Consider the following 14,464-nt stretch of genomic DNA (forward strand, 5'->3'; position numbering starts at 1 on the left):
TGCATGCGCAAGGTGGGCAGAAAGGACTGCTCAGGGGCTGCAGTGGATGTGCTGTGCTCCGAGCTGTTGAGGCTGGCTAAGCTGCCACTGCCCTCAGCCCATCCCAGCTAGCCCCCGCAGCATACTGGCAGGGCAGCAGGGCCCGGGGCCATGCCTGCAGCTGCCTCTGAGTCTCAACAGTGCCAGTGTGTGAGTGATGATCCCGTGGAACCAAGCACTAGAGCAGGTGCTGAGGGAAGGCCCTGTGCCCAGCCAGCAAGACCTTGGGCCCTCTGGGAGGACCATCCTCCCAGGACATGACACCTTCTCTGCCAGCTCCCTTAAGTTCTCTCCTGCCTGCTCCACGATGAAGCTCTGCTTGAAGATGGGGCAGCAAAGGGCAGAGGTGGTGTTGAAGGTGCAGCTTTTCAAGTAACTGCTCTCAGCAGCTTGAATGTTGCCCCTGGGGAGACAAAGCCAGAGCCATGGCATAGAGCAGCACACCAATACGCCTCAATTTTCTTCCTAATATCGTGAAGCACCCAAACGAAACATTAAACCCCAGCTCTGCTCATTGGTATCCATGTCATCACTGATGGTCCCAGCTGATGAACGGTGAAAGGATTTCCTAGGAGAACTACATACCAGACGTGGATGTATGCAGGCACTCAGAAATGCACATGACTGACTAGGCGATGGCCTGCACAGCAGGAGGGTGGAGAGCAGGAAGAGGAGGAACCCTGGGGTAGTTACCTGGCGAGATGCTGGCATTTTCAAAGGGATTCTTGTTCCCAAAGACTTTAACTGCTCCCTTTGCAAGGCCACATGCCCCATATCTACCCACCAGTGTGAGCATTCCTGCTCCTTCTTTCTCAATAATTACCATCCTCATCATCACCACCTTCCTCAGTGGAGGCAGGGGCAAGCAAGAGTGAAGGATAGATGGATGGAGTAAGGGTTGAGAACTCCGTATCACAGAGACAGCAGCTGAGCACCAAAAAAACATCCTGTCCCAGCAGGTTGAGGGAGGTGATTACTGCCCTCTCCTCAGCACTGGTGAGGCCACAGCTGGAGTGCTGTGTATGGGTGTGGTCTCACCAGTACAAGAAAGACATGGACCTACTGGAGCAAGTCCAGCAATGATGATGAAGGGACTGGAAGCATCTCTCATGTAAGGAGAGGCTGAGAGAAATGGGACTGTTAAGTCTGGAGAAGAGAAGGCTCGGGGGCATCTTATCAATGTGTACAAATACCTGATGGGTAAGAGTAAAGAAGATGGAGCCAGGCTCTTCTCAGTGGTGCCCCGTGATCATATGAGAGGCAATGGGCATAAACTGAAATACAGTAATTGTGTCTGAACTTAAGAACAACCATTTTTTTTACAGTGAGGGTGATCAAACACTGCACCAGGTTGCCCAGAGAGGTTAGAGAGTCTCTACCCTCAGAGATACCAAAAACCCGAGTTGGCTTGGCCTAGAGCATCCTGTTCTAGGTGACCCCGCTTTAAGCAGCTGTTGAACTAGGCAATCTCCAGAGGTGCTTCCAACCTCCGTCATTCTGGGAGCAACTTAGGAACAGGGATCCCCTGTGAAAAGCCGGCATCTCCTCCAGCTGCCAAATGGCACTGCTCCTGCACAGCTCCACTCCTGCCTCTCCATCCTTCAGGCTTGTCCACGTATTTCAACCACATCTTCCTGCTGTCAGTGAACACTCATTCCTCTGGTACCTAATTGTTACGGGAAATGGCTGTGCTATCCACCATTGCACTTTCAGGAAGGTATCTGGCTGCACTCCACACACACACACACTCAGACAACACACATGCAAGTGCAGGGCCAGGGTGGCCCCCTTCTCCCCACTATGCCAAAGACCTGACTACAAAGCACTGCTGCTGCAGCAAGGCTGTCCTGGTCCCAGCAGCAGGGCCTGACCTGCACTCAGCTGCTTAGCATCACCTATATTGCTCTCCACTTTGTTCTATACCCTGTACACACATGGCAGCCTGGGTACCCACTGGTCTACTTGCTCCATCCCTAGGCCCCACATTGATCTCTTCTACATGGACATCCTTGGAGAAGCCGAAGCAGGGGAAGTGGATGTTCCTCTTGATAAGGATGGGGAACTGTGGTGCCATCTTCGCCAGGGACTCACTGTGGAGAGACCTAAGCATTATGGCTTCGGGAGCAAAATGGTCCCTGTTGGCATGGCCTGTGCAAGGCCATCCCTGTGCCATGGCACCGCCTCCCTAGGCCATGGCCTGTTGCTGAAGGGGCCAAACCTCTCAAGAGCACCCTCAGAGGTGTCCCGCCCAGAGCATCCCCTGGTGTCCAACGGGACCTCGAAGATGGGCCAGCCTTTTGGTGCCTGTTCCATCCTAGCAGAGGACTCTCCTCCCCAGTGCCATGACCCATCTTTGGGGCCCGTACCCAACACTCACTTCCTCTGCTGGACACCAAGCCAGCATTTCAGAGCTCTTTTTGGTGCCGCCAGCACTGGGCACGCAGCGCCGTCTTCTGCCCTGTGAGGACGAACACACAACGCTGAACTTCCTGGCAAATGGGATCCTGCCCAGTGTGCAGTGCTGCACAGATCACTTGTCCCTGCACATGCCCAGCTCTCTGTGGTCCAACATGTCCATGTCGCCAGTGGTGCAGTCATGGTCGCAGCTGCATACAGCACTGCAAACTGCTAGCCCCTGCAGGGTCATGGGGGACATGGTGAGAACAGGACATGCACCTGGTAGTCCTACGCTGTGGCTGCAGAGGGGACGGGGCACCCCATGTGCTTCCCCATCTCTGCATAGGTGCCAGCCCTTGCAAGCTGCCTGGGGTAAGCAGCCGTTAAGCGTGCCTGCGGTGGCCCTACTCTAGCATGGCTTTCCTTGGTGTGTCCTCCGGAGTAGACAGTCAACCCTCTTCTCCATTTCCTGGCATGGGAACTGAGCCAGGGGCAGCTGTGCTCACTAGGATTCCCCACGTCTCTGCATCCGCCAGCAAGCTCCGCTTAGTCTCCACACATCTCCCCTCCCGTGATCCCTCACTCAGCAGCCCGCAAACAGTGCCCAAGCCAAGGCAGGCAGGGGGATCCCTGCCACAAACTGGTAGCGGCAGAGGAGAGCTACAGGCACCAACATCACGTCCACGTGCAGCTCCGCACTGTCTGTCCTGGGGTCTCTGCTGGCAGCTCCACACATCTCTGTAACCCGCCATCCTCTCCATTCCTCTTCCCAAGGCCCACCTCACCTCAGGGCAGGGCTCTATCGTCTGGGCAGGGCTGACCTCCACCCACGCAAGGATGCGGAAGGTGCTGCCGCCCTACGAAGTAACCAGCAGAGATGATGGTATTTGTAGGAAGGCAGAGCTATGCTTTGACACAGGGACATGCAAGCGTACGCACATGGAGATGAGACCACATGCATTCTCATGGAGAGTCACGTGCAGCTGTGCACACATGCATTTGCACATGCACGCACACAGGGGGCACACACACACACTGGGACAGTGCACACAGGTTCACACCTGTGCTCGTACCACCACGTACACATGCCTATTCACACAGGGACATGCAAGCCGTGACTTTGCACTGCTGTGGAAAGCACCCCCTGGCAGCACTTGGCTGAACCTGGAGCTGGTTCTGCAGGCAGCACACAGGGCAGAGCTGCTGTCCCACGTACCCAACCGGCTTGAGCCAACCTTTGCTCTTTGGAAACGACCAAATCCTGTCGAGAATGGCAGTGGCAGGGAAAAACTCCAGCGCTGTGTCCTCACACCAGGGTCACCACTATCCCCAAATCACCTGCCTCCTGAAAGCTCCGATCCGCTTCAGTGCAACAGCAAGAAGCATTCTGCCTTCAAAGTCATTTCTCCACGGGTTCTTGCTGCTTTTAATCACAGATTGCTGAAAGCCTGAGGTGGGCAGGAGGTTTGCAGGCCTCTAGTCCACCCCTCTGCTCTAGGCAGGGCTAACTCCACGTAAAGCAGACTGCTCAGGACCTTGTCCAGCTATGTTTTGAACCTCTCCAAGGACACAGGGCTCCCGCCTCTCTGCAGCCTCTCCCAGGGCTGCACCGCTCTCAGGCACAAGAATAGTTTCCTTTCTACCAGTCCTAATTGCCCCAGGGGCACCTCAGGCCAGCTGCCTCTCGTGCCTTCACTGAGCACCTCTAAGAAGAGTCTGCCTCCATAGCCTCCTCCGGGGGCTGGATCACTGTCTTAGATCCCCCTTCATTATCCTTTCCCGAGACAGAACAAATGCAGCTCCTTCAGCCTTTCCTCCTAGGTTGTGTTCTCCAGCCCTGACCACCTTCATGGGCTCTGCTGCACTTGCTCCAGCTTACTGGCAGCTCTCATGGTCCCTGCACAGGGCACTGCATTCCAGATGTGGCCTCACTGTTGCCACCGAGAGGGGATTCATCTGGCTCAACATCTCTGGGAGAAGACTTCTGGGGATAGTGGAAGGCTCCGAGACTCTCTGTGCGAGAGAGGCCATCAAGCAGGTCTGACACACTGGCCAGGTGATGCTGGGTGGCGGCTGCAAGCCATGTCCACACTGGTAATGCTCGAGGCCAGCCCAAGCTCTTCCACAGACCAGCTTGGTAATTTCAAAAGCACTTGGCCAAAACCACCGCAAATTCATCCTCTCTCTCATGGCACCCCTTGAAAAAGCTAAGATCCTGCCCCAGTGCACCAGGCCATCTCCACTCTGGCCACGCAACAGGCCTGGGGCAGCTGCCACATCTGAAAGTGCCCCACCAAAGTCATGCGGTTGCCTCGAAAGACGAAAAGCTGAGAGAGTGCCTCTCCTCCGCGACGGAGCCCAGCATCAAAGGCACGTTCTTCTTCCCGCTTCTCACTTGCAGAGTCTGGCAAGGTCCAATCTGTTTCCCGCAAGCTTTGGGGCAATACAAAGCTGATCTGCCCTCTGCTACAAGAAGCTGCAGCTGGCAATAATAGCCCTGGCAAACAAGGAGGTGAATGTCAGAGCCTCCCCTGACCTGATCTGAGAGTGCCCTCTCCCGCCCTGAACATCCAAAACCACAGAGGCCTGACGCTGCTTGTCAGGGCAGGCAGAGCATGGCGCACCTGCCTGGCTAAGGCCACAGGGCCCTGCCCGGTGCTACGTGCCAAGCTCCGCTGAGCCTGCCGCACAGCACTGCAAAGGTGACCTAACATGCAGTCCCAATGTGTCTGGGACGCAGCTATGGTTGCCTCATCGGGAGCCAAGGACAGTGCTGGGCCTGGAGGAGGGAAAACAGGAGTCCCGATGCAGGCAGCGGGGACCACCACACACGACAGCTTCCTTTGCTGGGTCCATCTGGATGAAGGAGCAGTTGGGAAGCCCTTGCAGAAAGTCTGCTGCTCATCTACTGCTCCAAGAGGCCACCCAAAGCAAGCAAGACAAGAGAAGAGGAGGGAGAAAGGCAGGTCGGAGCCTCACCTCGGCCGTGTGTGTGTGTGTGGGGAGAGCGGAGGCGGGGGTGGTGGTGGTTGTGGGCTATGTACACCGCAACATCGCACACCTTGCTTGGTGACTGTGTCATGCCCTTGACTTTGGTGAGGACAGAGCTCTGCGGGCTTGTCTCCCATTCCTGGTAGCCCTTCTGAAGGAAGACAGGAAAAGGCGCTATCAGAGATCTCCTCGCCTCTGGGACCCAGAGTGCTGCATCTGTACTACGGGATACTTGGTGGGAACGGTCTGTGTTGCAACTTTTGTATCCATACTACATGATACTTGGTGGGAACGGTCCCTGCGGTAACTTTTGGGTGTCTAGAACACTACCGCTGTGTTAAGCAGAATATGAATAAGTAACTAACAAGGTCCTGGAAATCTGTGAGAAAGAACAGCGAACAGATCCGGTGGCTTCCAGCCACAGAATAACTGTGAGAAACAGTCAACCAGAAGGTCTGAAGTTGAAGAGTAATGAAATAGCGAACCCCAAAGTCAATGTGGGCCCCAAAATAAATCTGCACACGCGCGCAGTGTCATAGCCCGGTTATGCAACCGGGGCGGAGTTGGGCTAAACTCCCTGCGGTGCAGAGCAACCCTGCAAGCCCCACAACAGATCCTGCAGGCAGCAGGGTACCTGCGCTTCCTCACAGCACAGCTGCACAACAAAGCTCTCAGGCCACAGCCACGACTCACACGACACACACAGCAGAGCCAGCAGAGGTTACAAGCATTGCACTTTTATTACATGCAGAGAGAGCTGACAAGCGGCAGCTGCTTCCTGATGCAGCATCAAGCCCGGAGCCTTTGCAAACGCACATTGTTTTGCACAAGGCAGAACAGCCCAAGCATATGGAATGCATGGAAGTGCCTGAGCTTGCCCCAGGGCAGAGAGCGAGAGAGCTGCAGGGCACAGCTGGTGTCTTGGTGCTGCAAGAGCAGGCAAGCAGTGGCCTGCAAGGGCTCCGAGGAGCCCTGGGAGTGGGCCGTGCTCAGTGCTGCAGAGGAAGGCGAAAAACCCCCAGGCACTGCTGCCAATCTGTGCTGGGGGAAAATTCCTTCCTGACCCCAAAGCTGGCGATCGGCTGTTCCCTGCGCATGTGAGCAAGGCCTGCCTCCCGGCCAGCCCTGGGACGCTTCTCACGCCCACCGGGGCACACCAGCGCTGCCCAGCTCCTTTCCTCTCTCTCTCAAACTGAAGCCACTTTAGGGGCTCCCGAGGATGGCAAAATTTAAGAAAAAAAAAAAAAGAAAGAAAATAAAAAAAGGAAGAAATAAAACGCAAAAACCAGACCTGATAGAGCCTGGGGGAAAAAGCTCTTTCCTGGGCCCTGCAGGAGACCAGCTGGCCGGGTGCTCCAGAGTGTTGCCTGAGACCTATGACACTGATGATGAGCACTTGGAGCATCTTCGCATCGCATGGCCTGCATTTCCTGGGTGCTGCATGTGGCGCCAAAGCAGATAGGCATGGGGATCTTTGGAAGGGTCTCCGGCTCCGAGAATGGATGCCCTTGCTCTTTGCGGGCCATCGAGTTAACTTTCTCCACTGATCTCCAGCTGAAAAGGCCTGGAGCCCTTGCGGAGCTTGAGGTGCGTGTGAGGGGTCTTCTCCCACTCCCAAGGGCTTGCTCCGGTCTCTGAAAGACCAAAGTTACATCCGGCTTTGAATCCGAGCCTGCTCGGAGCACAGATTGGATCGGAGGGCCTCCAGCGAGCTCTTCCAACAGAAAACCTTCCACAATCGGATGGTGCACAAGGGCTGAATCAGCTGTGAGCTTCAGCGCGCTGCCTGCCCCTGAGCAAATGCCTGGGCACAGTCTGCGCTCGCACAAGAATGGCTGCTGACAGTGGTGGCAGGGGTCACTTCCATTTCCCACAGGAGGCATGCACAGGCCAGCTGTGCCCAGCAGCGCCACACGAGTACAGCAATAAAAGCAGAAAGCCTGCTTGCCTTGGCCCCTTTGCGTCAGCTCAGCTGAGGCAGCTTAGAAGAGACCTGGAGCTGGCAGATGCTGACCTCCCTCTGCTCTCCTGAGAGTGAAAACACTGTGAAAACCTTGCTGTCACTTGGTATTGCTCTGTGCGTCCTTGGAGGAGTGCCAGGCGGAAGAGGAAGAGGATCCACAGTCTTTCTGAGGCTGAGGCAAGCCAAAGAGCCAGTCTTAGAGCCGGTGCTGGAAGGGGTCAAGGGCTGCAGGAGGAAGGGGTTGGTCGTGCCTATTTGTGTTGGGGAAGAGGCAGCCGGCACAGGAGGCAGCGTTAGGCAGTGTTAGGGAGTGAAGCAGCAGACATAGGCACTTTCCAAGCCTGCGAGGCACGGGGCACGGCCACGGCAGGGAGTGCTCTGAGCACCAAAGCAGGGCAGAGAAGGTGCAAAGCAAGAGCTGGCAGTAAGGTCAGAGGAAGGCCACAAAGAGGTCTCCATACCAAAGGGAGGTGCAGCTGCTGAGCACGTCCATCGTTTGGCGGCCTGAGGTGCAGGCAGCAGTGCCCCCGCACGTCCTGCGACAACGTCGCGCTGGGTGGCCGTCGAGAGCCCTGCTGCCCTCGTGGCGGTGGGTGCGTCTGCGCCCAAGGACAGCGTGCAGAGAGCCTCGGCCCTGGGCGGCAGCCAGCAGCGAGCCGGCTGCGGAGCCTGGCAGAGCGGCAGGGGCGCGGGCGCCTTATAGCCCTGCTCGTGCCGCGAGCACTGTGACTGCGCTGCCGGGTCACAGTGCTGCGACATGGGGGCCCCGGGGACGCGCTGCAGCCTCCCTGCCAGCCGTCTGCCGGCCCGGCGTCGGCGTGGCACAAGGCCCCGGGGCTGCCGGCCCTGCTGCAGCCCCTGTGCCCAGCACCCCAGGGCAGCTGCGCCTCCTGCTGCGGGGCCGTGCCCGGGCCATGGCCCAGGATGCCTGCCGGCCCCTTGCTCTGTGTCAACGCGCCCCACGCTGCCCCAGGCTTGTCCCAGGTCACTGCAGAAAGGGCAAGAGTCCGCTCCCATGCTGCCATTGGGAAGTGGCATCCCTGCACCATGACACCCCCTCCCTAGGCCATGGCCTGTTGCTGAAGGGGCCAAACCTCTCAAGAGCACCCTCAGAGGTGTCCCGCCCAGAGCATCCCCTGGTGTCCAACAGGACCTCGAAGATGGGCCAGCCTTTTGGTGCATGTACCATCCTAGCAGAGGACTCTCCTCCCCAGTGCCACGACCCATCTTTGGGGCCCATACCAGACACTCACTTCCTCTGCTGGACACCAAGCCAGCATTTCAGAGCTCTTCTCGGTGCCGCCAGCACTGGGCACGCAGCGCCGTCTTCTGCCCTGTGAGGACGAACACACAACGCTGAACTTCCTGGCAAATGGGATCCTGCCCAGTGTGCAGTGCTGCACAGATCACTTGTCCCTGCACATGCCCAGCTCTCTGTGGTCCAACATGTCCATGTCGCCAGGGGTGCAGTCATGGTCGCAGCTGCATACAGCACTGCAAACTGCTAGCCCCTGCAGGGTCATGGGGGACATGATGAGAACAGGACATGCACCTGGTAGTCCTACGCTGTGGCTGCAGAGGGGACGGGGCACCCCATGTGCTTCCCCATCTCTGCATGGGTGCCAGCCCTTGCAAGCTGCCTGGGGTAAGCAGCCGTTAAGCGTGCCTGCGGTGGCCCTACACTAGCATGGCTTTCCTTGGTGTGTCCTCCGGAGTAGACAGTCAACCCTCTTCTCCATTTCCTGGCATGGGAACTGAGCCAGGGGCAGCTGTGCTCACTAGCATTCCCCACGTCTCTGCATCCGCCAGCAAGCTCCGCTTAGTCTCCACACATCTCCCCTCCCGTGATCCCTCACTCAGCAGCCCCCAAACAGTGCCCAGGCCAAGGCAGGCAGGGGGATCCCTGCCACAAACTGGTAGCGGCAGAGGAGAGCTACAGGCACCAACATCACGTCCACGTGCAGCTCCGCACTGACTGTCCTGGGGTCTCTGCTGGCAGCTCCACACATCTCTGTAACCCGCCATCCTCTCCATTCCTCTTCCCAAGGCCCACCTCACCTCAGGGCAGGGCTCTGAGGTCCCAGGAGCCCTGAGACGCTTCTCATGCCCACACCAGCGCTGCCCAGTTCATTTCCTCTGGAAAAGGTGCTGCAAGCCGTCAAGGACTTGTACCTACTGAAACCTATGAAGAAAAGGAAAGTTAATAACCAAAAAATAAGCATAAAGTATACACTCAAATGGATCAGGCCTGATGACATTTTGATCAAATTACCCAAAGCCATTTCAATAGCAACACACATTTTTCTTGCTATCAGCAAAACGTACTCTGTGGCATTTTGAAAGGGAGTGAGTTTTCAAAGAGCTAAGATCTGAAGTTTTCTGTGGGTCCAGAAATAAGTTTTTAAAATCTTGAGTTTTACGTGTTAGGAAAAAACACAGAGATTGTCACTGTAGAGATAGAAAAAGTCCAACTGTGAAGCCTCAAAAAAAAAAAAAAAAAAAAAAAAAAGATTCCCAGACCACTCTTAGACAAACTTAGAAGCTATCACATCAAGAGTATTACAAAGTTGAAAGAGCTGTTATTTGTAAACCTACAGGTCTTTGAACTAAAGGCATAGCCTATTAGTATGTATTATTAACATAACTGAAAAAAAGAAAAAATCACAACAATGATTTTGGACAGTTTCAGAGGCCATTTTTAAACCAGAGTGAATGATTTCTGCTCTCCTGTTACATAGGGCTCAATAAAACTATAAAGATTTGACAGGTTAAGAGAATAAACATTGCAATGAAGTGAGCTATCCCCAGCTTAGCTATAAACATTCAATATTTCCTCTGAGAAAGGATAAAGTAAATTAAAAATAATACGAAACAAACAGGAATGGAGAATTTTTAAGATTTTTGATAATTTTGATCTTTTGACTTATGTTTTCCAGAGATACTATGTAACTCAATGTACTCATTCTCCAAGTCCTCAAGAATTTGAATTTGTCATAATCACTTATAGAAAACTGAGCTGTTTTCACAAACCAAGGTATACACTGACTCTTCCACGCTATTCATCTTTCTACTCCTGTGGTCAAGTACCTTGCAGTGATTATCGCTTATTTGTTCAAGCGGTGAGGAAATATTAACTATCACAAGTTCTCAGCAGAGACTGGACAATAATTATCAACAGATGGCTGGCAGTACAGTTTGGGGAGAGAGAAATAAAGTGCCCTTCCTTCCAAAACATCCCCCACTGAGAAGTCCTCAGCAACTCAATGGTCACAGTTTTGGTTAAAATCAGATTTATGTTAACTACCTGTTTTCTCCCCACATTTTTCTTTATTTTAATATTTGCTTATTTAACTATAATGAGGAAGCACAAACCCTGCACATCCCATCTATCTTATAATGATGACATTCATATCTGGAAAAAAACAACAACTTTGGTAATTTACACTCTTATTAAAATAATACTAGTATTGGGTCATTAGAAAGGATCCAGTTCAAGAAGTTCAACTGAATACAAACAAGGAAATTCAAAAAAACAGTGTGCTCCTCCTAGTTTATTTACAAAAGCCTTAGCAACGGCCAACACAGAAGAGGCTTGCTTTAGTAGCAGGGGCTGTGCCCAAGGGGCCGCTGACAGAGCACAGCCTGGGCAAAAGGCAGCGGTGCTTCCTACGTGCTCCCAACACCGCCCGAGCACCACAGAAGGACAACGCAATCCGGGCTGCTCAAGCTGGCAGTGCCGGCTCGCAGCTGGCTGGGGCCCAGAAAGAAACTTCCCAGGAGCCTCCCGATTTCCACACTGCATATGCTTAAAACCCCAAACACACGGTTCGTACAGCCGTGCAGAAAGCGCTTCCTGTGCACGACCTCCACAGTGCAGTTTTCCGACGTCTGAGACATTTTTTTTAGGGTCCCTGCAGAGCACCTGCCCCTCTTCTCTTCTCCCAGGCAGTGACTCCACAGACTGACCGCAGTGCTGCTTGCTGTTTCACTGCAAGCCAGCCAGCTTCAGCGGCCAGCTCCCTCCCGCGCCCTGAACGGCCGGACGGCACCTCAGCGAGACGGGGCGGGCCGGGCTCGCCGAGCCCATGCCAGGCCTGCTCCGCGCAGCTCGCCAGGGCTTCAGCCCGCCCCGCCAAAGCGCAGCAAGGACGGAGCTCGCACGCTGCGCCTCGGCCCCCGACGGCTCCCCGCAGCCCGTCCGGCCTCCAGGCAGGAAGACTCGCACGGCCCAAGGAGCCCGGCACGCGCCTCAAGGCCGGCCAGGGCTCCTCGGGGGCGCAGCCGGCTCCCAGCTCCCTCGCAGCCGGAGGGCTACCTGGAGAGGCGGCCAAGACGGCGGCGCCGGTCCGCAACTGCCCCCGTGACGGCGCCGCTTCGGGAGCAGCAGCCGCTTCCCGCGCAGCGCCGCCGCCCCACGACAGGCCGCACCGCGCCGGGCCGGGCCGGGCCGGGTCGGGCCGCGCCGGGCGCCCCCGCGCAGGCGCGTGCGCGGCAGCGGCAGCGGCAGCCGGGGCAGGGGCGGGGCCTGCCCGGGAAGGTGCCGCGAGGGGCGTGGCCAGCGCAGCCGCCGTGCTGCGGGGCAGAGGTCGAGGAAGAGAGCGACCATTGGCTGCGGTGCCGCTCTCTGATTGGTGCTCTCCCTGGGGAGGCGGGGCTGGCAGGCTTCCCGCTGGCGGGAGGTGGGGGCAGCGCGCGGGGCTGCTCCGGCCGCGGCGGGATGGTGCTGCGGGGCGGCGCGGAGCCGGGCGGCGGCGGCGGCGGCGGCTGGGGGGGGCAGTGAGCACCGGGGCCAGGCGGCAGCGGGAGGTGTGTGTGTGGGGAGGGGGTGGGTCGCGGCGGGGACTGGGCGGCGGCTGGCGGCGCGGCGTCCTGCAGGGACGATGGCTCCTCGCTGTCCTCCCTCAGGCGCCCGGAGCGCTCGCAGCGCACGGAGCGGCTGGACACACTGTTCGGCTTCGAGCGGCCCACGGAGCGTGGCGAGCGCACGGGCTGGCTCATCAACATGCACCCGGTAGGACTGGGCCGGGGGGGGATGTCACCGGCGGGGGGTGTCACCCACAGGCACCTGGTAGGACTAGGGGGGACAACGATGGGGGGGTCACCGACATGCACCTTGTAGGACGGGGGGCGAATGTCACCGACGAGAGGGGGAGATGTCACCGACAGGCACCTGGTAGGACCTGGGTGTGAGGGGAGGTGTCACCAATAGACACCCAGTAGGACTGGGGCAGGGGAGGTGTCACCGACAGGCACCCGGTAGGACTGGGGTGGGAGGGGGCGGGGGGGGTCGTGTGTCGTAACAGGCCATGTGCATGCGCAGACGGAGGTGCTGGGCGAGGACCGGCGGCTGGTGAGCGCTGTGGACTACTTCATCCCGGAGGATGGGAGCCGCTTCGAGGTGCATCCCGTTCCTCCAGCGCAGCGCTGGTGCCTGGGCTGGGCGTCCTGCCTGCCCCCACCGGTTTGGCTGTTCTGGGCCCCAGGCATCACCCACAAGGCAGCAGCGCTGTCTGCCCTACGCTGGGTCCACCTGGGACCCTTGGGGGCCAATGTGGGTGCTGCAGAGATGCAGGGATGTGTGTGTGGTGCAGAAATGCCAGCAACGCGCAGCAAGGGCAGCGCGGTGCCCGTTGCTTCCGTTGGGAACCGTTGGGTTGGTTTCTCACCTTGGCTGCGGGGTCGCGCAATGTTCACCGGTTTTGATTTCTCCTGGGTGGCCCTGCCCTATAAGCCGTATTTCTACATCGCTACCCAGAGGGCGAGTATGGACTTGGAAGCTGCGCACTGGCAAGTGGGGTCTTGAGTAAACTAGTGGCCGAGGTCCCAGAGACAAGGGCAGGTTTGACTTGAAGGGTCCCCCAGTCAGCTGAGAGGCCTTGTGACCGACCATCTTCTTGGGTTGGTAGGAGAAAAATACAGCTCCAGTGCTTCTGTTGGTGGTTTTGTCAGAGCTGTTAGAGAAGACCTGAGATGGGAAGCAGCTGTATCAGTATGGTGGCTGCACTAAGGTTTCTTAGAGGGAGGTTGGTTTGTTATGTGATGAATTATCCCTTCAAGGAGCTGTCATATTTTTCCTGTTCTTTTTTTGTCCTAAAATTGATCTCTGGAGCCTATTTCACTTCTTCTAAGCCCAAACAGGGGTAAATTTCCCCTCTCATCTCATCTTGATCCTGCTCGTGCTGCAAAACTGGGTTTGTTCTGACGGTGCTGTGAATTGACGATCAAAGAGAGCCCCAGTGTGAAGGAACAGATTTCCAGACGGCCAGGATTTCAGGACAGCCTCGTGTCCTCCCCTCACAATTGAGGACACTAGTGCCAGAACCTCTTGTGAGCTTGTCTTCTCCTCTGGAGAAGTGTCTGGCTTTGTTGCTCATTCTCCAGTTTCTTTGCAGGGCTGTGAACGAGAAGTGTCATCCTTCCTCTCCAAGAAGTTTCAAGGGAACATTTCAAAGCTGGAAACTGTCCCCAAAGAAGATTTGGATCTGGTCAGTATTCCTCTGCCTGCTGTACTATTGAATAACTAATCTTTCTTTCTTTCTTTCTTTCTTTCTTTCTTTCTTTCTTTCGAGCTCAAGTGGAGTAGAAAGGGGCTAAGCAGTAAAGGGAAGCAGTATGCTTACCTTTAATCTTCAAGCACTGTTTGCATTGCATATCATGAATAGGCTAATTATTGCTTATTGATAGTAATTGCTTATTATAGTAATAGTAAATAAAATATATGTTCTGCTCCAGCACATAGTCTTTTTCACAGGATGCTCAAGAAACTTCCTGAGCTAGAAATGGTTGGAGATTAAGAGTGTTGTGGCAGAGGGGGATACTATACATTTACTCTTTCTTGGGTGTGTACTGGTGATTGCGCTTGGAAACAGACAACAAGACAAGATGGCCCTTGGTGTGAACTGGCATAGCTCACATGTTCTTCGCTGTCTTAGGTGCTTGCTAGCATCTCTTCTCACTCCTAGTCTTTCCATCCAATTACTACCTCTTCTTTGGCCAGTTCTTCCACGTGTGCCAGTATAATTTGCATTTCCAACGCTTTCTTACTGTTAGCAGTCTTCCCCTTTCCCTCATTAC

The sequence above is a fragment of the Rhea pennata genome, chromosome 18 (assembly GCF_028389875.1).
Source record: "Rhea pennata isolate bPtePen1 chromosome 18, bPtePen1.pri, whole genome shotgun sequence".
NCBI lineage: Eukaryota > Metazoa > Chordata > Aves > Rheiformes > Rheidae > Rhea > Rhea pennata.